The 26,400-nt window shown below is 37.6% G+C and overlaps 2 protein-coding genes and 1 pseudogene across 2 annotated transcripts in view; 2 read left to right on the top strand and 1 right to left on the bottom strand.

Moving 5' to 3' along the window:
* Window positions 1–26,400, top strand: part of Sh3gl2 (SH3 domain containing GRB2 like 2, endophilin A1) — a 160,607-nt gene that overhangs the window by 53,875 nt on the left and 80,332 nt on the right. The gene's annotated exons all lie outside the window — the stretch shown is intronic.
* The window catches only part of Cntln (centlein), a 553,090-nt gene that overhangs the window by 485,902 nt on the left and 40,788 nt on the right, over window positions 1–26,400 (top strand). The gene's annotated exons all lie outside the window — the stretch shown is intronic.
* On the bottom strand, window positions 8,001–25,397 carry LOC110347768 (DEP domain-containing protein 1B pseudogene; annotated as a pseudogene).

Genomic DNA, 26,400 nt, shown 5'->3' with positions numbered 1-26,400 from the left:
AAATGCTATATTTGGATGATTTTATTTAATGCTATAACAACTCTGAGAGAGCCTTTGTTACACACACCTATACACACTTGCAGGCATATGCACACAGGGAATTTTAAGATTTAAGGAAACTGCAGCTTTAGGAAGTTGTAAATTAGTAGAGCTGAGATTGAAATTCAGGCTACAGAGCTGTTGTTCTTAACTCTCACAGTTAACATCCAAAGCTTACTTTCCTCATCTGTACAGTGAGGATAACAAACCAGCTTCTGGCAAAGATTAGATAAAGCAAGGCTGTAAAGCACTTGGTACCTTGTAGTAAGCACTTAATTGTAGTAATCAGTGTGGCTGCCCTTGGGGGAGGGAGTGTAAAGATTAAATAATGAATATAAAGCATTTAGCACAGAGTAGAGCACTTCACACAGAGGGTGGCAGACTCAGACATCTTTTAAACTAGACTTTGAAAACTGACAGAAGTTTTGTGTAGAGAGCAGTGCTTGGGGAAAGCGCATGATGGAGATGATGAGAATGAATGTGCAAAGGTGCTGACATGGAATCCAGGACGCGGAATCAGTTCTGGGTGCACCTGAGTCTCCACCCAGCATATCAAGCTAGCCCCACACCTGCCCATTCTCTTAAAGCATTAAGCACTGGTTTCAGGCCTGCCTGAGTCTCCACTGAGTACCCCAGGCCAGTTTTGAGTCCCTACCTAGTGCCTGGCGCCTTCCCTGGGCCCACTGGAGTCTCTTTCTGGCCTCTCCCACATCATCCTGGGACCACCTGAGTTTCCACTGAGTGCTCTGGGCCTGTGCGAGCCTCTGCCTGCCACACTGAACTGGTCCTATGTACTCTGTAGTTTCTATCTGGCACCCAGTGCTGGTCTTGGGTCTGCCAGAGTCTGCTAGGCACCCTGTAGCCTGCTGAATCCCCCCACCCCACCCCGTATCCATCACTCCACGCTCTCTTGCACCTGCTGGAGTCTCTGGCACCTTGCATCAGTACTGGATCCACTGGAGTCCTCATGGCCTCCCTTAGTCTTCACCCAGAGTCTTGCACTTGTCCCACGTGCAAAAGACTCTTCATCTTGCACAAGTACTAGGGCCCTTCTGAGTTTCTGCAAATACACAGTAGCAAAGTTATCTGAAAAGTTTAAGGAAGAGATGAAGTAACTTGACATGTTCAAAGAGGAAATGATCCAAAAGTTTATGGAGTTACAACTCAAAATGCCCAGTGTGGTTTTAGGGGAAATAAGTAAAAAATTGGAAGAGCTGACCAAAATGGTTTAAAACATGAGTGACAAATTCACCAAAGATATAGAATCCACAAAAAGGAATCAGTTAGCAATAACAAATAAAAAAATGTATAGAATTTATAGATTGCCGAAATGACCAATGTGATGACAGTATCTGAAATGGAGACCAAAATGGCAAATTAGGATGAAGTACTCAGAGAAGCCACCAAAAAAGTAAGAGACCAAGGGAAAAGTATCTAACAGCTGGTAGATGACACTAAGAAGACCAACCTGAGGCTAATCAGAGTTAGGGGAAAACTTAGAAAATAACCCAGACAGAATTATTAATTTGTTTATAAAAATCATAACAAAATTTTCCAAATATGAGAAAAAAGTTGAATGTACAAGTAAATGAGGTTTCCAGAAAACACCAAACAACTCTTACGAAAACAGAAGCTCACCAAGACATGTAATTATTAAATCTCCAGATGAAAGATTAAAAATCAAAGGATGGAAAACAATGTTTCATGCACAAGGATCCTGAAAACAAGTAAGGGTAGCAGTTTTAATCTCAGTGTAAACGTCAAGCTAAAACTGATCAGAAGAGACAAAGGAGATCACTACATACAAGTTCAGGGAACAGTCCTACCAGAAGAAATAATGCTTCTAAATATTTATGCATTGAATACTGGAGCACCTATCTTCATAAAATATTACTGCAGAAAGATCAAATAAATACTAACACAATCGTAGTGGGGGATCTTAACAGCCACTTTTGCCAGGAGACAGATCAATGAACCAAAAATAAACATCAGAGCTGAGTCACACCCTAATAGATATTCTACCCTTCTGCACTGTAGTCTTTTCTGCAGCACATGGTACTTTCTCCAAAATAGATCACAAAGTAGTCCACAAAGCCTGCTTAGAGAAATATAAAAGAAATGAAATAATCCCATGTTTACTCTTAGACCACTGTGCAATGAAACTAGAAATCAACCACAGAAGAAACTATGAAAATTCAGAGGCACTGGAAAATTAATAATGTACTCCTGAACACCCAGTGAGTCACAGTAGAAATCAGGGAAGAAATTAAGCAATTTCTGGAAGTTAAAGGCAATTGTCTGTCCAATACACTCAAACTGCTAAGACACAATGAAAGCAGTCCTAAGAGCAAAGTTCAATCAATGAACACAATAGTAAAACAGAATGAGTTCAAATAAATAATCTTATGAGGAACTTTCAGATATCTGAGAAACAAAAACAACCCAGCCCCAAACTGAAATTCAGGAGAGAAATCATACAGGTGAGAGTGAAAATCAATGAAATTGAGACTAAAAAAAAAATCCAAAGAGTCAACAAATGGAAGAGCTAGTTTTTTTAAAGAATAAACAAAATAGATAAACCCTCACCCAAACTTACTGAGAGCGAGAGACAAGAATCATGTCAGTGCAATTAGAAATGAAAAAGGTGAAATCACAACACACAGTGGAAATCCAGATGACAGTAACTACTATGAAAAATTGTATTCCAACAAATTAGGAAATTTTGAAGAAATTCCTAGACACATACAGATTACCAAATCTAACCCAAGAAGACACAAAAAATGCTGGACCACCCAATCATAAGCAATAAAACTGAGACAATAAGGAAGGACCCACCAGCTAATAGAAGCCCCAGACCTGATGGATTCACTGCTGAATTCTACAAAATCTCTAAGGATGTTACATCATACTCCTCAAATTCGTCAAAGAAATTGAAAAGAATGCAGTGATTCTAAACTCATTTATGGAAGCAAGCATCACTCTGAACCAAAACCAGAGAAAGGCCCAACTAAAGAAGAAAACTACAGGCCAATCTCTGTAGTGAACAGAGATGCAAAAATCCTCAAACAGATATTGGCAAATAGAATGCAGCACATCATCAAAAAGATCATATATCATGACCAAACGGTTTCATGCCAGAGATGCAAGGATGGTTTAACATACACAAATCAAATGTAATTATCATATAAAAACAAGATCAAAACCACATGATCATAGCAGTAGAAGCAGAAAAGGCTTTTGGCAAAATCCTACACCCCATCATAATAAGAATCCTGAAGAAAATAAGTATAGAAGGACCATAACTGAGTCTGATAAAAGCTATTCATGTCAGAGTAAAATCAACATCACATTAAATGGAGAAAGGCTGAAAAAATTCTCTCTGAAATCAAGAACAAGGGTGCTCACTATCACCAAGTCTTTTCAACATAGTACTTGGAACATTAGCCAGAGCAATCAGGCAAGAGAAAGAAATAAAAGGAACATATATAGAAAAGGAAGAACTCAGATTATCATTATTTGCAGATGATGTGGTAGTCCACATAAAAGACCCAAAGAATTACATCAAAAATTCTTAGAATTAATAACCAATTTCAGCAGCGTAGTAGGGTAGAAAATCAACACACAAAAGTCAATAGCACTTGTATGCACCAATAATGAACTCAGTGAGAAAGAAATTATGAAAGAATACCATTTATGGTACCATCAAGGAAAATTAAATACTCTAGACAGTAACCTAACCAAGGAAATGAAAGGCCTTTACAAAGAAAACTACATTACTGTGAGAAAGGAGATAGAATAGAAAATGAGAAAATGGAAAGATATCTCCTGCTCCTGGATAGGCAGAACTAATACTTTCAAAATGACCATATTCCCAAAACTATTATACAGATTCAATGCAATCTCAATCAAAATACCAAGAACATACTTCACAGATCTAGAAACAACAATCCTAAAAGTCATGTGGAACCAGAAGAGACCCAGAATAGCAAAAGCAATCTTGGACAACAAGAGCAAAGCAGGAGGCATCACAGTACTCAACTTTAAGCTATACTACAAAGCAGCGGTGATGAAATCAGACATGGATCAATGAAACAGAATAAAGGATACAGAAACATCCCTAGATACATACATAGAGCTGTTTGATCTTTGACAAAAGGGCCAAAAGCACATGTTGGAGGAAAGATGCCCTATTTATTTCCAGACGGTGCTGGAAACTGGCGATCTCTTTGCAGAAGATTGAAATGCACCCATATCTCCTAGCATGTTCTGAACTAAAATCAAAATAGACCAAAGATGTGAACAGTGAAGCTGAACATTGAACCTACTGGAAGATAAAACCGTGCAACACTTGAAGTCATAGGTGTGAGAAAGGATTTTCTAAACAGAACTCCAATTGCATAAGAAATAACAACAAAAATAAATGATATTACATCAAATTAAAAAGCCACTTTACAGCAAGAGAATCAGTTAATAGAGTGACTGGACAACCTACAGAAAGGGAAAAGTTTCTGCCTGCTACTCCCTAACTAGAGGACTAGTATCTAGACTGTATAAAGGATTTTTAAAAAATAGACCACCTAAAATATAAGAGCCAGTGAATAAATAGGCAAGTGAAATAAACCAACAAATATATGAAGCAATGTTCAACATCTCTGACCATTACAGAAATGCAAATTAAAGAATTCTAAGATTCCATCTTACACCAGAAAGAATGACCATCATCAAGAAGTCAAAAAATAACAAATGATGGCACAGCTGCAGTGAAAACGGAACCCTTCTACATTGTGGGTGGGAATGTGAATTAGTACCATCACTGTGGAAATCAGTATGGAGATTTCTCAAAGAATTAAAGTTAGAATCTCCATATGACCCAGAGATTCCCCTTCTGGATATCTTCCCCAAAGAGCTAAAGACATCATACTACCGCAATAGATGCATGTTTATAGCAGCACAGTTCATTGTAGCTAAATGTTGGAAGCACCCTGTATACCCAGCTACAGGTGAACTGATAAAGAAAATGGGGTATCTATGCATAATGGAATACTACTTGACTATAAAGAAAGAAAGATTTGAGACACTTGTAGGAAAATGGATGCACCTGGAAAATATAATGTTGAGTGAAATAATTCAGACACAGAAGTTTAAATACCATATAGTATCTCTTATTTGACTAGGTCAGAATACAAGAAAGCACTTAATAAAGAATGAATAGAAGGAAACAGGAAGACAGATCTCTTACAAATAGGAAGGGTCCAGGAGTCTGTGGACAAGGGGAGAGGGGAGGGGAAAGGAAAGTAAGCAGAACGAAGATACACCACGTAAAGAATCCTAATAACTTCAATGAATGTAGACATTGTATGTCATAAATATGAGCTATGAATAATAACAAGGATGAAAATGGGGGAAAGGGGATTCAGAGTAAGAGGGAGGGAGGAACAAGGAGGGGATTAATTGAAAAGAAACTATTATATACATAGGCTGCTCCTCAAAATGAATGTAAACTTCATATACTAAAAACATGTACTTTTAAAAAACATATACAACGTATCATTTTTGGGATGAAGAAAATAATGGATATTTTTGGCATTCTCAATCAAAGTGTGTAATATTTTTTTTCTTAGAGCACCCTAAATACTATTCTTTCTCTGCCTAAATTTTGGACCCATAAGTATTTCAAGCCAATTTGTTAGACATCTGTTGTAACAGAAATGAAGAAGAAAAATAACAGCTAACAGTTATGACAGGTTTGTGCTGACATGGTATTTAATATATCCAGATGTTCTATTTAGAAACAAATGCGAAATGATTCATACTTTAACCTAAAAGAAAATCCTTCATATCTACCAGTTTTTATTTAGTGTCCCATATAGCTCTATTTTACTGACAAGGACATTTTCCCCAAAGAGAGTCAAGTTGACATCCTACCAAATTTGATTAGACCTTTCACCAAAAACGACATTTCAGATATCATTTTCACTCAGATTCTCAACTTAGTTAAGGAATAAAGTATCTTATCTATATGTTGAGTATTGATATAAAAATGAATGAAATGTGATTACTGCCAAGATTTTACTTAAACTGGAAATATATGACATCCTTGTAACAATTTGAAGTACACAAAAGAACATAAAGTACAGCCTGTGTGTTCTTCAGATCTTAATAATCAGGTTACTATTACAGATTGGTTGAAGTGTATTTCATGTGATATCCATTTGTTGTTTCCATGGCCAACCATCTGAAGCATGTTCTTGTAAGATCATAGGAAAATGGTAAAATGGATACCGTAGCTGAGAGTACAGTACATATTTGGTGTTATTGGGGGCATAATAATATGTGGGATTACTCATGATGCTTCTTTCTTTCAGAGTATTTCAAGCCTTTCTTCTCCCACATGAGGGGTCTGTTTTATGGAGCACATGCTTGCTTCTTTCCTGTTGGCCCTGATCCTGATCAGAGAACCATAAGCATCCCCAGGCCTCAATTCTGACACTGTCACTGACTGGAGATCTTTGCTGTGATTCTCTTTTCCCATATTTGTGTGTGTATGTGTGCATATATGTGTTAGATGTGTGCATGAGAGAGAGAAATAACATGTATTCTGTTTCTTGACTTGGCTTCTTAATTACTTTTTTTTAAAAAATTGCTTTTAATTAGTTTTTTTCTTATTTTTTTTTTCAGTACCAGGGATTGAACTCAGGATCTTGTGCTTGTCAGGCAGGTGCGGTGCCACTGAGCTACATCCCCGACCCCTATTTTTAATTACTGTAATATAATTAATTATAATATCTGGCATAATAAGCCTTTTCAGGCTTTTGCTTTATTTTCTTCAAATAATGTATAAGATATTAATATTCTTTTTAAATGTATACTTTTAAAATTAATATTCAAGTTCTCTCAGATTCTTCATGAGATAGTATAAGAAATGCTCCAAAGGTAGAAATTAATTTTAGAGAATATTGACCTGCATAATGTAGATTCATCCTGCCCATAAACATTTTTTCTACTTCCATTCATTCAGGGAACTTAAGATACCGTTTTAAGATTTTTACATTTTCTTTGTTTGTTTTACTTAAGCCATATATATTTTTCACAAAAAAACAAACATTTACAGAGATTTAACTTAGACTTACATTTATAAGGGAACCCAAAGAATTTACTTAGTTCGGCCTCCCATCTTTAACCAAGATCACAATTTTACCTACACTTAAGGTAAATGCTATTACATATAAGAGAATCAGCTTCAGCAAAATCTGTCATAGCATCCAACGAATCTGCAGTAAAAGACATGGCTATCATAATGCTGGACATTGAGAATTTTTTGTACAGAAGTGAAAAGTGGAATTTACACAGGAGAAATCACAACTGGCTACTAAGTCAAGAGTGTCACAGTAACAGTAGCAGTGTCTTTTTTAAAAATTAATTTTATTGATACATTTAAAGTATACAATATAATGACATTCATCATTGGGAATTTGCCCCTTTACATAATCCATTTTGGTTCTTATTTTTTCCCTATTCTCCTGCCCTCCCTTCAACCCCTCCACCCCACCCCATCTACAAAGACTTTGTTTCCATTTTTTCTTTTTCTCATATTAATCCCAGTGTCTTTCTTATTGAGGTGTTACACTAGTCTTAAGACTTGGTCATAAGAAAGACATCAATAATAATACAGAATATAATTATTCTGTAAACGCCATGAAAAACAACAAATAAAAACTTTTAAAAATATGTTACCATTAGATTTTTTTTAACAATTTCAAACTTGTTAACATTACCACTATATATTTGATTTTGGATTGATTTGTACAACTTGAAAAATCAGAATCTTCTAAAAATACTGACAGTGGTTCAATATTTTTAGTCCTATAATCTGTATCTCTATTTCAGTAGTCCATATTGGAATGCTTTCCTTCCACCACCATTCACTCAAAACAACCACCATCACAGAGCTCTCTTCAGCCTCACATCTGAAAACTGCCAGTTCCTTGAAATCCCTGGAAGGGGTTTTTCGGTGCCACTGTGAAGAGCTGTGGTTTGGGTCTGGGTTGGATTTGGGTGTTTCAGAGAACAGAAGTGTTTCGCTCTCTGGGGTAGGAATCACTCTTCGTAGACTTCTGGATAGGAATGCTGAAACTGCTTCAGTTTTTTTCTTCTTTGCTGGAGAATTTGGCATCTTAAGTTCCATCAACAAGGCTGCCAGAGGTTCTTGAGAGCCATATATTCTTTGGTATTTAAATTTGTCAAGACTCATTTGAGAGCAAAATGAAGGAGCAGATAAAGTGGTAGCCCTGTCAGCTCCTGGGTATTTTATCTGGTCTCTTCATAGATGAGCCATGTACTTTTCTGTAGAGGTCTGCAAGGCCAAGTAACTTTCAGGCTCTCTTGGTAATTGTCCATCAGAAACATTACCAGTCTAGCAGCTAATAACACATTGAAGTCAACTTCATCCTTGGAACACAAGATGGAATTAGAAAATATCTGAACCATCATGTCTGAGTGCCAAAACTGCCACACATTGGTGGTACCTCTTTGCCGTCACCCTCATTAACAGGTGGAACTTGCTTTTATTTTTAGGAGGAAGGGGGAGACAGCAAATCTGCAATGTTTCAACTGCCATTTTCTCTTTCTGTAAAAAACCTGATGTACCAAGAAAAGCATCAAAATATGCAGTATAGATAAAACATAGGCAGTAGTTCTTTCAAGTAACCACAATAATTTGCTATTGTTTTAAACTCATCTTTTTAAAATCTCAAGTACATAGGCTGCCTCAAATCTGACCAGTTGAACCAATTTTCCAAAACCTTTGTATCTGATGGTACCCAATGAGGAAGTTCTTTTGATTTGTCATCAAAGATAATAACTCCCTACTTGTTAACACTATGTACATTGGATGTACATGGATGATGAACTTGGAGTTGACAAGTTCAATGTCTAAACTTCTAAGGAATCTAGACCAAAGATAAGTGTCCTCAGCTGCCATATCTCTTCTCCGTTGACCTCGGTCAGGTGTCTGGGATGGATGAGACAGCAGGCCAGTGCCTCTCCAGTAGCAACACTGTGATGCTTAAACTACATCTCAGAATTCGTCATACCTGGCCTCAGTGAGATGTGTTCTTGTGAAGTGCCTGGTTGGGGTTTTCCCAGTCTGGAAATTTAATAACATCCTTTTGGTACCTGGTTTCCTTGGGATATGGTTTCAGGGCCCAGGAAGGAGGAAGTCCGTGTAAGTGATGGCTGTCTTCAAAATCTTCCTGACACCATTTTCCCTTGATAGCTTCAGTAACAGGATTCTTCAGGAATTTTTTTAACAGCTGGACTGTTCGCTTTTGAGTCACTTCAGGGCTGGTGTTTAGCCTGTGCCTCAGGAGCTCATGCAGCCAGTCCACAGCTTTTGGTGCTTTGAAGCGATGTTCATACTCTTGAAAGGGGAGCAGTGTTTCTGTGATGGCACCCTGGCCCATGAAAGCTCTGCTGTCCCATTCGGTGGCTTAGTGGCCACTGTGGCCTGGCCGTATCTGCAGTGCTCTGTGGCCTGCTTGCAGGGGAGGCTGCAGCAGAACCAGCAGATGCCGCTTCCTCCAGTTTGAATACAAACATTTTCTCCTTGAGAATTTATGCAGTCTTTGTTGGGTTAATTCTTAGATATATTGTTTGTTGCTCTTATTGTCTACTTGATTACTACAGCACAGGAAAATTCTCTTGGCTTTGTAACATATGACTGTAAAATTCCTCTGTTCTCCACTACATTAACAGCTTTATCTCTTCGTTTTATTTTTAGCTGTCTATGAGTAATGGCTTTTTCAGCTTTTGTCTGTATAAAGAAGTCTTTTATTTGACATTGTTTTGAAAGATTGCTAGGTAAAGAATTTTAGGATGGTAGCTTTTCCTTTTAGCATTTTAATGTCATTTTTGTATTTCTAGTATTATCTCACCTTTAATATTTAACTTGTTTGAAATTTGTATTGTTTATCTCATCATCACTTCACTAGTTGCTTTTCTTCTGTTTTTAAGCTATTTAGAGTTTGCTTTTGCTTATAGTGTGAGGCAGGGATCTTTGCTGAATCTTTATATTCATTCTTAATTCATATTCATTCATATTCTTTTTGTCTGTCTGCCTGCCACTCTCCTTCCCTCCTTCCCATCTTTTCTGGGGCTGTTACAAATTACTAGCCTTTATAAAGCACTAGTTGGTAGTTTATTACTCAGTTCCATTGATTGGTTTTCATCTATTTCATTAATTTCTGCCTATATTTTTATTTACTGTATTCTCATTTCTGGTTCTATTCTCTTAATTATACCCTTCTTAACATATTCAGTTAAGTTTTTGGGAAATCTTTATTATTTTCTGTGAAAAGTTCTCAGAAGTTTTTACTGTTACTGTTTTAGCTGAATACCATAAATTTTGGCATAGGTTCTTCCTTTCTCATTATGCTTTAAGGATTTTGTAGTTTCCCTTATTATTGCTACTTTAAATCATTATTGTGTGATTTTAAATGTATATATATTTATTTTATAGGTCATATATGAGATCTCTTCTAGTTATCTTTTTATTATTTGTTTCTACCTTCATTATGTTGAAATAAGACCATAATCTGATTGATTTTTATAATATTTTGAGGCTTCCATTTTGGTCTGTGAGTGATGATGTTCTGTGAAAATTCTGTGAGTGTTTAAGAACAAAAACTAATCTGTGCTTTTAAAGTTTTAGAGATACAGTCTGTGATACACTATTAGTAACTGGTATATTTTTGTTCTCTCATTTCTGAGTGGGTTATCTTAATGTTATATCTACTATATTTAAATCTCGGTTTCTATGGGGAATATATTAAATTATCCAATGAAAATAATTGATTTACCTGTTTATTTCAGTATATCTATTACTTGTTTATATATCTTGTGGTCATGTGCTTAGATGCTTTGTGTTGTTTTTATTTATTTATTTACTTTTGGTGCTGGGGATCAAACTCGGAACCTTTCGCTTGCAAGGAAGGCACGGTTACCACTGAGCTAAATCCCCAGCCCAGTGTTGTATTTTTGTTGTGCATCATTTCCTTAACAAGTACACAAATTTCCTCTGTCCTTGTTTTAAGTTTAACTTCTGGTGTGTCTGATAGTGAAATTGTTCTGCTAGTTCTCTTCTATTTAATCCTTCTTTGACATATAATACTTTCCATTTCAGGTTGACTGCTTGTGTCATGGTTTTTAAAACCATCACCTGAGACTATGTCAATTGGTATACATTTATACATTTACCTTGGTTATGGCTACTGTTCTACCAGGCGTATTTTTACCATCTAATATTGTTTTCTGTTTACCATACTTGTTTTCATCTTTGCTTGCTTTGCTTTCTTCTTTTCTGTCTTTGAACAGAAACTCTTTAAATCAGATGAGCTCTTTAAATTGGTTTGTTTTTCCCCTTCAGCTTTGGTAGATTTTTCACTGTTATCTCTTCAGTGCTTTTCTCATCCATGTACTTTGCTTTATTCTTCTGGGATCCTAATACCTCTGCTGGTGAAAGCCTCTGTGTCTTAATTGTGTCTCATTTCCCCTTCCTTTCTGGAGAACAACTTGGGTTTCTCAAACACTATGTAGGTTGTTTCAGCTGCTGTCTTTCCTTGAGAGAGCTTGTGCTCTTTAGATGACTCATGCTTTTCTCTGGACTCATTTTTAATTCCTTTTCAGGTTGGACTGTGTCTCCTCGTAAGTGCAGGTCTTGCCAGTGTGATAGCTTGAAGAGAGGAGATCTGCAGGCTGATGAGGCCATCAGGGCCCTCCCTTGATTATGCCTCTTACAGGAGAGGTTTCAGTAGCTTATCTGCATCAATCCACCTGCTCCCAGGACGCAGCTCTCACTGGGCAAACCTGTTGGTGCCTTGACTTTGGACTTCTCAGCCAGAACTGTGAGAAATAAATGTCTGCTTCATGAGTCACCCAATGTCTGGTATTTTGCTACACAAGTAAGATTCATACACCTGCCCAGTTTATGATGTTCACCTGTTACTGGAAAACTTTGATGCAAGAAAGAAGGGTATACTAGGAAATCAGATTGAGTTTTGTTGTCAACCATTATAGAACAGTTCATTATAGGCCAATAGGAAAATCTACACAAGGTATTAGCCAGCTGAATCCAGCTGTGTTAAAAATAATAAAAGTAAGAATGAATACCTCCTGACCATATGGATTATCAGGCTGTGCTGGTGGAGCATGTTTTCATAGTAAATTTCCTCATTGGTGACAGAGATTGAACACTACATAGAACTGCTTAGCTTTTCTCTAAGCTTTTCTCTCTGACATAAGATTTGTGTGGCTCTGTTGGGAAATATATGTAAATTAGGTGTTTGTGGTATGAAAAGCAAGGAAGGACATTCTGAGTACTTAACTGAGTTCTTTTTGTCTTGCCCTCCTTGTTAGGCACTGAGGTTTAAGCAGTCACCGCTTCCTTTTGCCTGGAGTGGAGGGAGTGAGTGGAGGTATACAGAGCAGAGGTACGGCCACACCACCAGCATCTAGATGGCTGGGCCACCGTTGTGAGAGTTGGGCTGGCAGGGGGTTTGTGCTCACTGTGCAGTGCTGCAGGGAGGGGAAAGAAGACCCACATAACAAAGTGCAGTTCAGTGTGAGGGTAGCTGAATCAGGCTGTCATAGAAGAGGACAGCTATTTCCCTTGGTGAACATTAATGGGAACACTCACAGGGGGCTAGTGGGGAAGCTTTGTGATAACTGCCTTGAAATAGAAAATGTCAAATTTATAACAAACCCCTAGCAAGTTTTTTTTAATGCTGAGTAAAGTAATTGTGTAATGTATTTACATCACAGGTGTCCTGTCATTATGTATTGTGCATGTTAAACTTCGGCTTTATCCTGACTAATTAGCAGCTCACTTCTAGGAGTTGTCAAGCCATGCAGATAGCATGGGTCGGTGGGAGGGCGAGGGACAGTCGAGTGGGAATCCTGTTCCCAGTCAGCAGATCACCAGTTTAGCAACCTTCTTATTTCTCTGGCTGCTGTTTCCAATACCTGCTGCCCCTGCTACATTGCTAAGAATTAATCATTCTTTCTCTGTGTCTTTGTTCATGTTACATTATATCTCCTTAATATAATGATTATATCATATTACTCTTAAGGGTTTCTGCACTTTTTCTCCTCAGTAGCTGTACTCTCAGAGGAAAGAGGCTGTTATATTTTCTCTTGTGATCAGCAAAGCTCTTTTAATCAAATGAATGGATGATCAGTCATTGAAAATGTAGCAGCAGATATGAATCTTGCCTTCTTGGTTAGACAACTGAGCTTTTGATTTATTCATAGAACTTTGTTCCTGAGCCAGCATAACTGTCAGTAGTGCTAATCCAGAATCATAGATTAGGGCTCAGAATTGAATGGCAGAAATAATATACATCATGCCTGAGAATCTCATAAGAGAAAATAAGATGCTTAGTATGAATGTAAAGTTGTAGGTAAATTAATTTAATCAACATTATGTTAACCAGTGCCAGTATGAACAATAAATAGAATACCAAAGGTAATTATTACATGACAAATAATACCCTACTGCAGGGGTACATAGAAGAAATGAAGTAATAGTAAAAAGAAGAAAAATAATTGGCTTTTGGTAGCACAGGGACACTTTCTATTAAACTGAGGCTTTAGTGACTGCCGAGTTTATGGAGGCTGTGATGGAGGCTCTGCAGAGAGATTAAATGGGTCCTGAAAAAACAGGCTCATATCGTGCAAGTGTTCACAGATCTGACAGTCTTTGGCTGTTCTGTGAAAAATCCTGTGGCAGAGCGAGGTGACAAGGAAGGTTTGTACAGGCATGCATTTCACTTTCCCTGTGGAAAGGCTTTCTTACACCTAAGTGGCTTCAAGCAAGGGTCCTTGGGTGGAAAACTGTAAAAGAAAAAAAAAAGTCACAGTCCAACATGTGAGAAGAGCAACTACGTCAGTAATACGTTTTTGTCTAATTTACCATGCTTATTGTATTACAGATAGACCAACAAGTAGCGTTTCCTTTGTTTTCCCAACTTCAGCTATGACTAGAGGTAAATCTTAGTACTGAAAGGAGATAGAAAAGTCCAGCTTAAGTCATCCATTTATTGAATTGTTCATTTATTCATTAGATTTCTTAGCTTCAACTCTATTTTTCCAGGAAGTATGAAAAAGTACTCACTTTTGCATATTGATAAATTTTATTGAGGAAAAGTAAATATATTTTCTAAGATCCTATATTTAAAAAAAGTGACTGACTTCAGAGTCCTTTGAAAAACCTTTGTTCCTCTGTTCTGCTTGTAATTAACTGTAGTGGAACCAAGAATTAAAGATGAATTTCAGGTACTTAATAATTGCCTTTCTGACTGATGATGACTTCTTGTTCGCCTTGAGATAATATGACTTTGGTTGAATCAGTTCTTTTTAGGTGTTTATCTTGCCTCATAGCAACTGTGTTGCTTCATCAGAGATTGTATGCATACATTGACTAAAAGGGAACCATATGAGTAAATGAACTCTAAGCCATTATAAAACTGACTGGAAGCTGTGCAGGGTCTAATATCACAGCTTAGTATGTCACCTGAAATGTAATTGGAAACTGACCTCTACAATATGATGTTTTATTTTGACCTAAACCTACACTGGTACGTGATATAAGTCCTGCTATTTACAGTAATTTAAAATGTAGATTTTGAATTAATTTATTTTGTAGTTAATTAAAATGGTAAAGCTTGTGGTTTAGTAATAGTTAAAATTGATAGCAAAGAAGGAAAATGTGAAAAATCTTGGTTTCCAAGCAACGGAACACACAATATCAGAAGTGTGTAGCATTTGCTTAATGTTAAGAAGCCCGAAGTATAAATAATTGATTGAGCAGGCCAGAATAGTCAGCTGAATTCTAAGCTTCTTGACTTGAGCTCATTATGGTCAGGTTAGTGACCAGGATGGCTAAATTGACTGCGAGAAAGCCCAGGTAGAGTCTCCAGTGTGCTTACAGGCCTTGAAAACCAGCTGGACTTGAGTTAGCTGGCACTTGGTTGTCAAGCTTTGGCTTAGTGAGTGTAGGGTCCTGACCTACAGCTCATCAGGAATGAGTCCGCTGCAGCTGAGCTTGGGCTTCTCTTCTTCGGGACCTGCCCCTCCCCTCAATACAGAGGGCCTGAAAAGTGATTGATTTTATAAATGATACGAAGAAACACATGCTGTATCCATCAAACCTTATACTATTGATCATCTTCAGTTTTCTCTAAGGTATGTTTTTAATTTCAGAAGCTTTCTGTGAAGGAGTTTATCCATGCTCATGGTTTTACTTGTACTTACATGGATGACTTTCAAATGTATACCTCCATTTTCATTTTTTTTTTGAGAATTTAGACTTGTGTATTTCAATACATGTTATGTATTCATTCATAGGTTAAACTCATTATGTCCTGCAAGGAATTAATCTCTTCTCTGTCTTCTCCAGAGAACAGTGTTCTGACAACTTTGCTCTGTCCTGTTTTGGGGTGATACTTGGACTATTACTGGTTCTTTAAGTTTGCTCACCCTGTTACCCTTACATATGTTCCTTTACCCCAGTAGGTCTTTGTCACTTGTTCAGTGTCTCTCCTCTAGACCTTGACTGGTCTCCCCATTCCTGGTCCTGACTCTCTCAAGCTTGTCTTGTAGACTACATGGCAATAATTTTTTAGGAACATAATTCTCATCACATTCCCACCCTTTAAACTTTTGGGTGATTCTTGATCACCAACGAGTTAGTCATATCATATGCTTTAAATCCTCTCTGCCTCACTTCCTTCTTTAGGAGTTCATGTTCATGATCCTTATCTTTTTCTTGCAAAACAATAAACTTTTATATCTCCCTTAGCACATAATTTTTTAAATTTGACAAATTTTCAATCAGATCTTGTGAGACAAATAACCTTTTAAAAAATTAAATACTTTCTTTATTCAGAAAAGTAAAAGTATTATAGTCATTTGCTTATTGTTCTGAACATCTTTCCTGAGCTTGAACTAGTGCTGTGAGCTGATAGCTAAAATAACCTGTATTCAGTTACATTCAACTAAGAAGCTATTGTTGGCCAAGTTGGGTTTTTAATAACTATTTATGACTTTGTTTTTCTGAGAACTTCAAAATTCTTTGCTATAAGGAATAAATAAAGTTGCTTTAAGAATGTAGACATTCTATGCCTAGTATTTTTTATTTTTATTTTTGGTACCGGGGATCGAACTCAAGTCCTTGCGCTTGCAAGGCAGGCGATGGAACCACTGGGCTAAATCCCTGGCCCTCTATGCCTAGTATTGTTATTTGTAGTCAGTAATACCCGGTAAAAACTCTAATGGTTCTACTTGCATGTTGGATTTGTTACATAGACCGCTTTTTCCAGAGTGCTTAGAAACTCTGTGTGTAACCCAGTGGGCTGAAGAATGATAGTATATAAAAGGTTTGATTAAATGAGAGGGAAATGAATCCTACTTCTGGTCCTATATTACTCTTGAGTTTTTTTTTCTTTCTCTTATGTCTAACATAAATCTTTGCTGATAATCTTAATTATTGATTTTAATAACTGGTATCTTTTTCTTTTGTTTCTTTCCATCAAACTTACTCTGAAAACATTTAAGCATCTAGAATAGGAAGGATTACTTTTGCCAAAACTTGAAGTATAACACAAACATCATTATATTTTCTTCCTTAATATGTATCTCTAAAGTTAATTTGCTGTATAGCTTTAATACAATTTTTACAACTCAGTTTTGTTCTCATAAAAGAAGGATGATGATACCATCTTCATTGACTAAACAAACTGTGGCTAAGAAGGTTTGAGACATAAGCAGTGTCTTTACATCTTTCTTACTTTCTTTTTCATATGCTTTTTCTCCTTTACATAATTCTGCTTTGGCCATCTCTTCCCTGGGTTTTCTTACTGGTATTTTTACCACATGTTCCAAATATGCCTGTATTGGTGAGAGTTCTCTAGAGAAACAGACTTAATAGAAAATACGTGTATTATTGTTCAAAGGAATTTAATAGGTAGGCTGACATGAGCAGAGGCAGGAAAGTCCATAATAGCCCTCTGCTTCCTGGAGAGCCAGCTCTCCAGTAGCTGCTCAGCCAAGAAAATGAAATCATAGAACAAGAGTGTGAAGAAATTCTGACCAGAGGAGTGTGTGAAATGAATGTAAAGATGAAGAAACCTTGGAGCAATAGCACAGGGCTCCTGGAATCATGGTTAAAGATTAGAGCAGATCTGCAGAGCAACAGCTGAGCAGAATCAACAATAAGTTGTTCTTAGAGATGTTTGCCCTGTCCATTGTGTTTCTCTTGCCCTAAGACTGCTCAGATTTAGTCAACATGCATCGCAGAGCAGACCATCCTGTTCCTTTCCTGCCCCCTTCCTGACCAAAACTGCTTCACGAATGTTTCTCTTCTGCATCTTTTTTCTTATGTCCTTGAGTTACAAATAAATAGCCACAGAGGTTCGGCTCAGGGCTGTTCCTGGAGACTTTCTCATGCTGAGCTGTCTCTGTGGATCAGTCCCTCTGAGCCTCTTGGTGTTCTGACTGAATTTTGACTCTGAGTAATCATTCCATCCTCTGTCCTGCCACAGTTGCACACTGCAACACAAGAGACACCAAGGATGCACACCAGTCCAGTATCAAAGAGCCCAAAGCTCACTGGAGAGTCACTGGTGCAAACCTCCCTTGGAAAGCTAAAGAAACTGAAGACCTAAGTCCAAAGGTGGCAGTAGCAAAAGATACATCTGCTCGAGGAGACTGGAGCTCTCAAAAACAGGAAAATTTCTTTCTTCTTTCCCTTGTTTAAAATGTCCTGCAGGCTATAAGCCTATTTGTTGGTGCCACCCATAACTGGGATGGGTCTCCTCCCCCTTAGTTTGTTGGCCTACATGGTAGTCATCTCCACAGATACACCCAGAAATATACTTTACTAATCTCATAGACATTTCTCTATCCAGTTAAGTTGATAGCATGATTAGTGATCACAACTCCTTAACTTATACTGGCTCCTATTGGGAGGAACTGGTGGAAGACACAGCTGGACTGTCTGCTCTGAGGAGACCACAGGGGAGTCTACAAATGGAGCTATTCAGAAAAGTCTTCCCACTGTATTAGCACTTGACCTCATTCTTGCAGAGTTAGGTATTTCTGCAGGGTGAGCAAGATCTTTGGTTCTGAGAGAACCAACATTCATATTTGACTTGTTCTCTAGGATGATTTTATAAAACAAAGATGTAGACGTGCCCATTTGTGCAACACTGTAATCTCTTTGTTATTTTTCCCCTTTGACCATGCCCATGTTCACATTCATTGTACTATCTTGGTTTTAGTTTCTGTTTGACCTTTAAAATACTATATGGATAGTATAATTCTTATAGTGATATGGTACACTTACATTGTGAGGGTTCAATATTTTATAGTGAGTGATTTGAGTGTTATCAAGTAGAAACTTCTAGCATTTTTAACCTTCTATCTAGCACTTATTTGGGGCTCCACACTATTTCCCTTAATGCATTAAATGAATGATTTATTATTTCCTACAACTCACATCAAATCTTTTAACCACCCATGCATCTATAAGCCTCCAAGGGATATAAGAATGAGTATATTAAAATGGGGGAAAATAGGTAGAAATTTATGATGGAAACTGTTATAAATCAGTTTTAGGAAGTTAATTAATTAATTAATTTAGTGCCGGGGATTGAACTCAGGACCTTGTGCTTATGAGGCAGGTGGTGGAACCACTGAGCTAAATTCCCGGCCCCAAAATTTATTATTTTTAAGTATAGAACTAAAGACAAGAAAAGTGGTAAATAAATGTCTTAATATAATCAATATGAGGATTTTGAATCTATAGTGAATAATACTTTTTAATATTACCAATTAATATTTGCCTTTTGTTGATCTTTTTTTTGGTCTTATTTTCTTGTCCTGCACCTCCTGATGCACCTGTAAAAATAAAAGCATATTACTAAATCTGCTTTAGCGTTTCCTGTGACATTGTCATATGTTACCTGTGGATCTGCTGGCTGAATTAAGGAGACATGAAGTCAAGTGGAACAGGGAGGTATTCCTCCTTTGTAAAACCCATTTGATTTGGATTAATTCTAAGGGCTAGCATTTTTCAAGAAACCTAAGCACTTGCTCCCATATTTCTAGTCAACACATTGGCATAATATATATGTGTTTGTATATTTCAAACTCCAGAAACTTTCATGTTATTAAAAACAAAACAAGCAAAAACCCTCATATGATCAGGCTTCTGTTAGGATACAGAAAGCTTAAAGTGTATTGTACCTTTCCTAACAATAGCATTCACCTTTCAACTGCTGACCTAATTGAATCAACTACCTCCATATAAGACCAGCAGAAAAAGACATGTTTATTTCCAGGCACAGATCCTATTTATTTCAGTCTATACATGTTGATGAAAGATATCTGGCTTTCAGCTCAAAATCACCAAGACACCCAGAGAAGTTTGGGGATAAAGAACACACATAACAAAAAACAAAGCAGTCAATAAACCAAATTCAGATATGACCTAGATGTTATAACTATTGGAAAACTTAAAATAATCATGGCGTATGTGTTAAAGGTTCTACTGGAAAAAGTGGACAATATACACGAATAGATGGAGAATTTCAGTAGTGAAGTAGAAATTATAAAAAAAAGAATAGTTTCTTTGGTGTGAGACATTGAAAGTGTAAATAAGGATCAAAAATCACAAAGGCAGCCAGAGAAAAAAGACATTACATATTTATTGTCCCGATCTAAAGGACAGGCCCAGGGATTCACTAGGGGGAGGCTCACAGAGACCACATTGTTGGGCCTGTCCTTTAGAAAGTAATTTTGTACTTGTAACAGTGGCAAAAATTGCTGCCTGCAGGTTTGTTATGTGACAAAAATTGAGAGAAGGCTGATACTGTAGTATGTTTCCATAATTCTGTAGTATTTAAAGGATGCAGATAGGTACATTATTCAATATTTCACCTTGGGAGTAGCAGCTTTTCTGTCTAATTAGAGTTAACTTCTGTTTCCCTGCACTTAACTAAATTCATCTGTTTCATTCATAGTCTGTAAAGTCAAGTGCCTCTGAGTTTGTTATGCTAACTAGAGATGTTTGCCTACTGTACAGTAGTACCAAGATTATAACATTATTTATATCTGCATAATGTAAAGTGATACTGTATCAGTTAGCTTTGTGTTACTGTAATCAACTACCTAATGCAATTAACTTATAAAGAGGAAATATTTATTTTGGCTTATAGTTCTAGGGGTTCCAGTCCAAGATCAGGTAACCCCATTGATTTGGGCCTCTGGTGAGGACAGCACATCTTGGCAAGAGGCACCCAGGTATGGAAAGAAGAAGGGGCCAGAGCCTTACCATCCCCTTTGAGGACAGACCCCAGTGATCTAAGGACCTTCCACTAGACCCCACCTCCCAGAGTTGTTCTACTACACAGTAGCACCACTCTGGGGAAAGCCTTTCACATATGGACTTTTGAGGGACATTCCACATCCAGCCAATGACAAGTACTAAGATTATCCAATTTTGTTGATGGAGCTTGGTTTTATAGGAGACAACAACATAAGAGTAGCATTTTTACTGAAATTTTCAACCAATAAAATTGCCTTTGGGGTAGTGATTTTCTGTTGTATATAGTGTTTAACATGCCTTGCTTCAATCAACTGTTTAAAAAAATGTAGATTGGACTATAAATTGGGTGAAAGAATATGGGATATAAGAGAAGTAACATTCTTCAGTGGGGGGACATTAGATAAATTATAAGCAGTAGAAGAAGAAGGAATGTAAGATCCAGTGTTTCAAAATTACCAGAAATCAAGAGTGTACTTAGTGCTCAGATACATTTTCCAATACCATTCTCCAGTAAAAGAAGTCAGGATACCTTGGAGAAATGGCTGATTCTATGACTGTGACTGGAAACATGCAAGGTGGGCCTGGAGCATTTTGTAGTGCAGAAAGTAAGGAGACTGTCCAGAGACAAAGCAAGACAATATGATGGGAGTATGTGAAAGGTTCACAGAGCCAACTCAAAGAGCTCAATTATTCAAAGATAGAATTATTCAAGCTAAAATAATGTGAGCAACAAAATAAAATAGTACTGCACCATAACCTGAAGTACAAAATAAATAGCTATGAGTCTATACTGGTATTAGTAAATGATTGGATGCATTAAGTGGAGAAGAGACAAATCTGCTGTGAAGAAGAATTTCTGGTAATTTATGTGCTCTGTCCTAAAAGAAAGGCTGTATAACTTGCCACTCTCTAAAGTATGAGAACTTCATGGAGACTTCCTGCCAAAGAGGACAGTGTGGAAGGGGGAGGAAAGTGCAACTTCACAGTGGAGAAACAGACAAACTACACAGTGAAGGTCTGTATCAACAGTGAGAAATAGTGCTGCTAGTGTTTACCACTGATATGACATGAAGAAAATGGTACTTTATTTTTGTGGTCTTTCTCTGAAAAACCCACAATCCAGGTCTAATCAGAAGTAAAACATCAGGCACATTCTGTAGATATCCTTTGGTACTCCTGACAAGTATGCCTCACTCTCACAAGGTCATCACAACCGAAGAAAGTGTGATAAATTGTCATAGCCATGAGGAGCCTGAGGAGAGATGAAATCTAAGTGTAACATGGTGCACCAAGTAGGATCCTGGAACAGAAAAAAAAAGGCTAAACGAATCTGAATTAACTATTTATTTTAGTTAATAGTAGATCAATATTGGCTCATTAATTGACAAACGTGCTATAATAATATTAGTATCGATGCCTGGAAAACAAACATTTTGAACCCTAATGCACAGGCCCCTTCCTTTGGAAATCCTGTCCATGGCTTATGAAGCCCGTTCGGATCCGGCCCTGCCACCTCTCATTTCTTTTCTCAGGCCTCTGCCTTACTACTGCTCCATCTGCACCAGCCTTGTTGCTATTCTCCAACATGTAAGGCATGCCTGCTTTCATTTGCCATTTCTTCTGCTTGGTTCTTCACAGGTATTGTTCATTTCAGTCTGGTCATTTGGCAAATACTGCCACATTAGAAGGGTCTTTTTTGACCATACTACTTATAATGATATCTCCTGCAGTTTATAATTACAAAATGTGCTTTTCTCATAATACTCAATATTTCCTGCAGTTACTTAGGTTTTTACTTTTCTATCCACCCTGTTATAAATTAGGTCATGTGAGATCAGGGACCTCATTAGCCCAATTTAATCTTAGGGCTGTATCAGTCCTGGCACATGTAGGCAGGCAGTGAGTAAGTATCAAAGAATTCTTAAATTCTACTTCCTTTTGTTCTCTAGAATGCTTACAACACATTGTTTTTGCCTTTCATATAAATTATTCTCTGCTGTGCAGTATTGTTTTGTGTGCGTGAGACTTTGCTTTCCCTTCTAGATTGCTAGGATTGCAGTCCTGTGTATCTCTGATTTATCTCTATACTTTCACAGTATCTGCTTGGTGCCTGGCAGGAAGTTACTACTCGATACCATGTATGAATAAACATTAGTGACTGCTTTGCAGCTGTCCTTTAACTGCCTTCAGCAATCCCCAGTGACAGGCCTCAGGCATAAAAGGCTGGGTGCAGCTCACTCTGTTCAGTGTTCCTCTGGCACTTCGTCCCTACCACGGTCTGAATGTCTGCATGCTGCACTTGCCTGGATTTTTGACGTGTTTGACTTTGGATTTGGTTTCACCTTTGTGAAATATTCTCTTTATAATTGAAGACATTGGTTTTAATTTTTCACCAGGGCCCTGGCCTAGAAATACTAGAGATCACCTCCTTGTCTGGTCTGGTAATTGTCATAATGAGGCACTGAGCTCCTTTAGCTGGCCAGGCTGAGGACCGGTTAGTACACCTGTCTAGGGAGGAACTCAGTGATAGGAAAGTGTACTTGGCTCTTGGCTTGCGTGGAGAAGCCTGCCTAATGCGAGATGGATGCCCTTCCACCCCTTTCAGCCCCCCGATTCCCCCAGCAAAATGACAGAAACTGAGGACAGTTAGGTCAATAAAATGCAAGACTTTGGAGAGCTCACAGTGATAACAAATGGTCCTCATGTCATGTGAGTCATTCAGGCTGTGGAAAGCCAGGGCATTTACTCATAAAGTTTAACCCACGGTTCTTTGTCCTCTCTGTCGATAATGCCTGAATGAATTGTAGACATAGTGATTATATTAACAGTCTTCTGTATCCTGGCCTCCCAAACCTGATTGCCAAAACAGTGCCAAATACTATGCTTTTCAATTAGCTCTCCCTATGGAGAAAGGGCTGTGCTTTACAGAGTGGAGACAAAAAGTTGTCAGAATTGTAGCTTACTGAGGTTGATGATGGGTTCCTCCCAGCAAGAGCAGCGTGCTGCACTTTCTGCCTTCTGATGTTTGTATTTTTCTTTTCACTTTACTCTGCTAAGGGGTACCTAGTTCTTTTTGAAGTTATTGGATAATAGTTACCAAATAATTAAGATTCCCACACACTTATCTTCTCTAATTTGGGATGAATTTCCCTAAGGAGCCTCATTCAAGAATTTCAGTAATCATAACACTGTGCTTTTCATCATATTAGAACTCAGGAGTTTAAGAGAATATTTAACCAAGAGGATCTCCATAGTTAAAGCCATTCCTCAAGGACTTTTTGAACATAATCCCAATTGCACAAGAAATAACACCAAGAATTAACAAATAGGATTATATCAAATGAAAAAGCTTCTGAAACAACAAGGGAAACAATCAACAGAGGGAAGAACAAACCTTTAGAATGGGAAGACATTTTTGCCACTTATTCCTTGTACAGAGAATTAATATCTAGAATATATAAAGAACTAAAAAAATTAGACTCCTCATAATGAAACACTCAGTCAAGAAATGAACAACTGAAATGAACAGACACTTCTCAGAAGGAGTACAGATGACTAATGAAGAATGTTTAACATTTTTGGTCATTAGAGAAATGCAAATTAAAACAGCAGTGTGATTCCACCTTACTACATAGAGTGGCTATCAAGAAATCAATGACAAATGCTAGTGACACTGCAGAAAAAAGGCAGCCATTCTCCATTGATGGTGGGAATGTGAACTCGTACAACCACTGTGGAAATCAGTATGGTGATTCCTCAAAAATAAAAGCAGGGGTCTGGGAATTTAGCTCAGTGGTACCATGCTTGCCTCTCAAGCACAAGGTCCTGAGTTATATCCCTGGTCCTGGAAAAATAACCCCTCCAAAACCCACCAGAAGCAGAAATTCCATTTGACCCAGCTTTTCTCCATCAAGGTATCTTCCCCAAAGAGTTAAACACATCATATTACAGTGATCCATGCACATCCATGTTAATAGCAGCACAATTCATAATAGGCAGTATCTTGGAAGTGGCCTGTCTATCCATCAACAGATGAGTGGATAAAGAAAATGTGCTCTTTACACATAATGGAGTACTATTCTGCCTTAAAGAAAGATAAATTTGAATCACTTGTAAGAAAGTAGATGCACCTTGAAATAATAATGTTAGGTGAAATAAATCAGACACACAAGCTTAAATATCACATAGTTTTTCTTATATGAGAAGCCCAAAGTATAAATAATTGAGACCAAAATAGAAGATATATGATAGGAAACAAGGAGATGGATCTTTTGGAGAAGGAAGGGGACCAAAAGGTGGGGAGGGGAAAGGAAAGTTAAAAGAATTAGGATGTGTTAGCCAACTCCCCACAATGAATGTAATCATTTACTGCAAACGTGCACTAATAAAGGAAGCCATTCCTACATTTTAAGACTATTTTTATAAGAGTGTGAGATCAAGATTGATTCCAAATAATTTTTCTACAGTTGCAAAACGTAGCTTCAGTTTAACACAGCTGCATTTTTTAAAAAGAGAATTTTCCTTGTGGCAAGGCTGAATTCTGGTCAGTGGATTCCTTACTTAGATAATTTCTGTGTTGGGATAATTACTTATTCCCACTTTGTGGTCTCTGTTCTGCATCACACATAGACTGTATTCTCAAAAGTACAAGGATAGCAAATCTCGCCTTTAAAGATTTTCTCCTTTCCTTATATCCTTAGCAGAGGAAATAAACTCCGTTTCCATTTGTCACATCTCTCTGTGTTCTCATTTGCTTATGACGAAACTGTTTCCTTGGCAGGCTGCTGTGGAATAGAGTGGGAGCTTGAAGTCTCCTTCTTGTCCATTTTCACGGAGTCTTTCATTGAAGGCTGTGTGGATAAAAAGTCATAATACCCCCAGCTGGGGGTGCCACACACTGGTCAGGTTGGCCTGCGTCCATGGGCACCGATGCCCGGCCTCCTGGTGAGGAAGGGTCAAGAGGAGCAGTGTGGGTCATGCCCGATGCTCGCAGAAGGTGGTCTGGTGGGGACTGTGGCAGGCAGCCTGGTGCTCTGGAGTTCAGAGAGGAATTCAGCCACTTCCTGGGTGGTGTGTACTGTCCTGTGCCGGTGCTGCTGTGTGTGCTGAGCCATGGGTGTGTGCCCCAGGAGTCAGTTACTGGTGCCTTGAGTGTGTGTATGGGGCCATGGCTGCGTTCTTCCCTCCTTTCCCCAGCAGTTTTACACTGACGTTAATTTCCTTGCTGGGCTTGTTGCATATGATAGAAGTATGGACTCCCAAGCCTTTTGTCATCAGAATCTTGTCCCAATACATTTTCTCAGTTTTTCCTTATTCCTTGTTCTAGTCTTTGCTTTATAGCTTTATTTTTGCCACAGATTTTACCCTTCCCTTTGAAACCTAAAGTACCCTTTTAATTCCATCCAGACTGTAAATCTATGTGTATTTTACTATATCAAATCAGAAAGCACTACTATCATCATCAATAAAAACATTGGAATGTTGTGTTTGGTTTGTCTCTTTTTTAAATTTGTTGGCTAGGTGATAGAAATTTGAATATTACTATACTGCTGAGAAAATATATTTAGAACACTTCTTGCTGACCCTTTTGAGGACAATTTATGAGTCCCTGTATAGTTTATTTTTGTTGGTGTATCACATTTTGAGTCTGTTCTTGACTTTCCATGACTCCTACATGTGAAATCAGAAACATTTATTGAACATATGAAACATTACTGATTTGAAAAAATTTACAAGTAAACTGATTTGCTTTTTCTTTAAGTTGATGTTCTTCCTTGGCAGCAGCAATAGAATTTACAGTTACAGCAGACTTTATGTTAACATAGCTGGTATTTTCTGAGCAAAGCAAACTTGTACTATTCTAATAACAATATGAACTATACATTTCCTCATTCTTGATTGTTATTTAGACTTCTTTCTGGAATATTGCTTTTGTTAGTATTTAGACTTTAAAATTAGTGGTATATATGCTTCTGACAGTT

The sequence above is a fragment of the Heterocephalus glaber genome, unplaced genomic scaffold (assembly GCF_053883595.1).
Source record: "Heterocephalus glaber isolate CG9 unplaced genomic scaffold, H.glaber_assembly_v1.0 deba00001481, whole genome shotgun sequence".
Classification (NCBI taxonomy): Eukaryota; Metazoa; Chordata; class Mammalia; order Rodentia; family Bathyergidae; genus Heterocephalus; species Heterocephalus glaber.
Note: the sequence above shows the minus strand (reverse complement) of the source record. Positions and strands in the feature narration are given on the sequence as shown.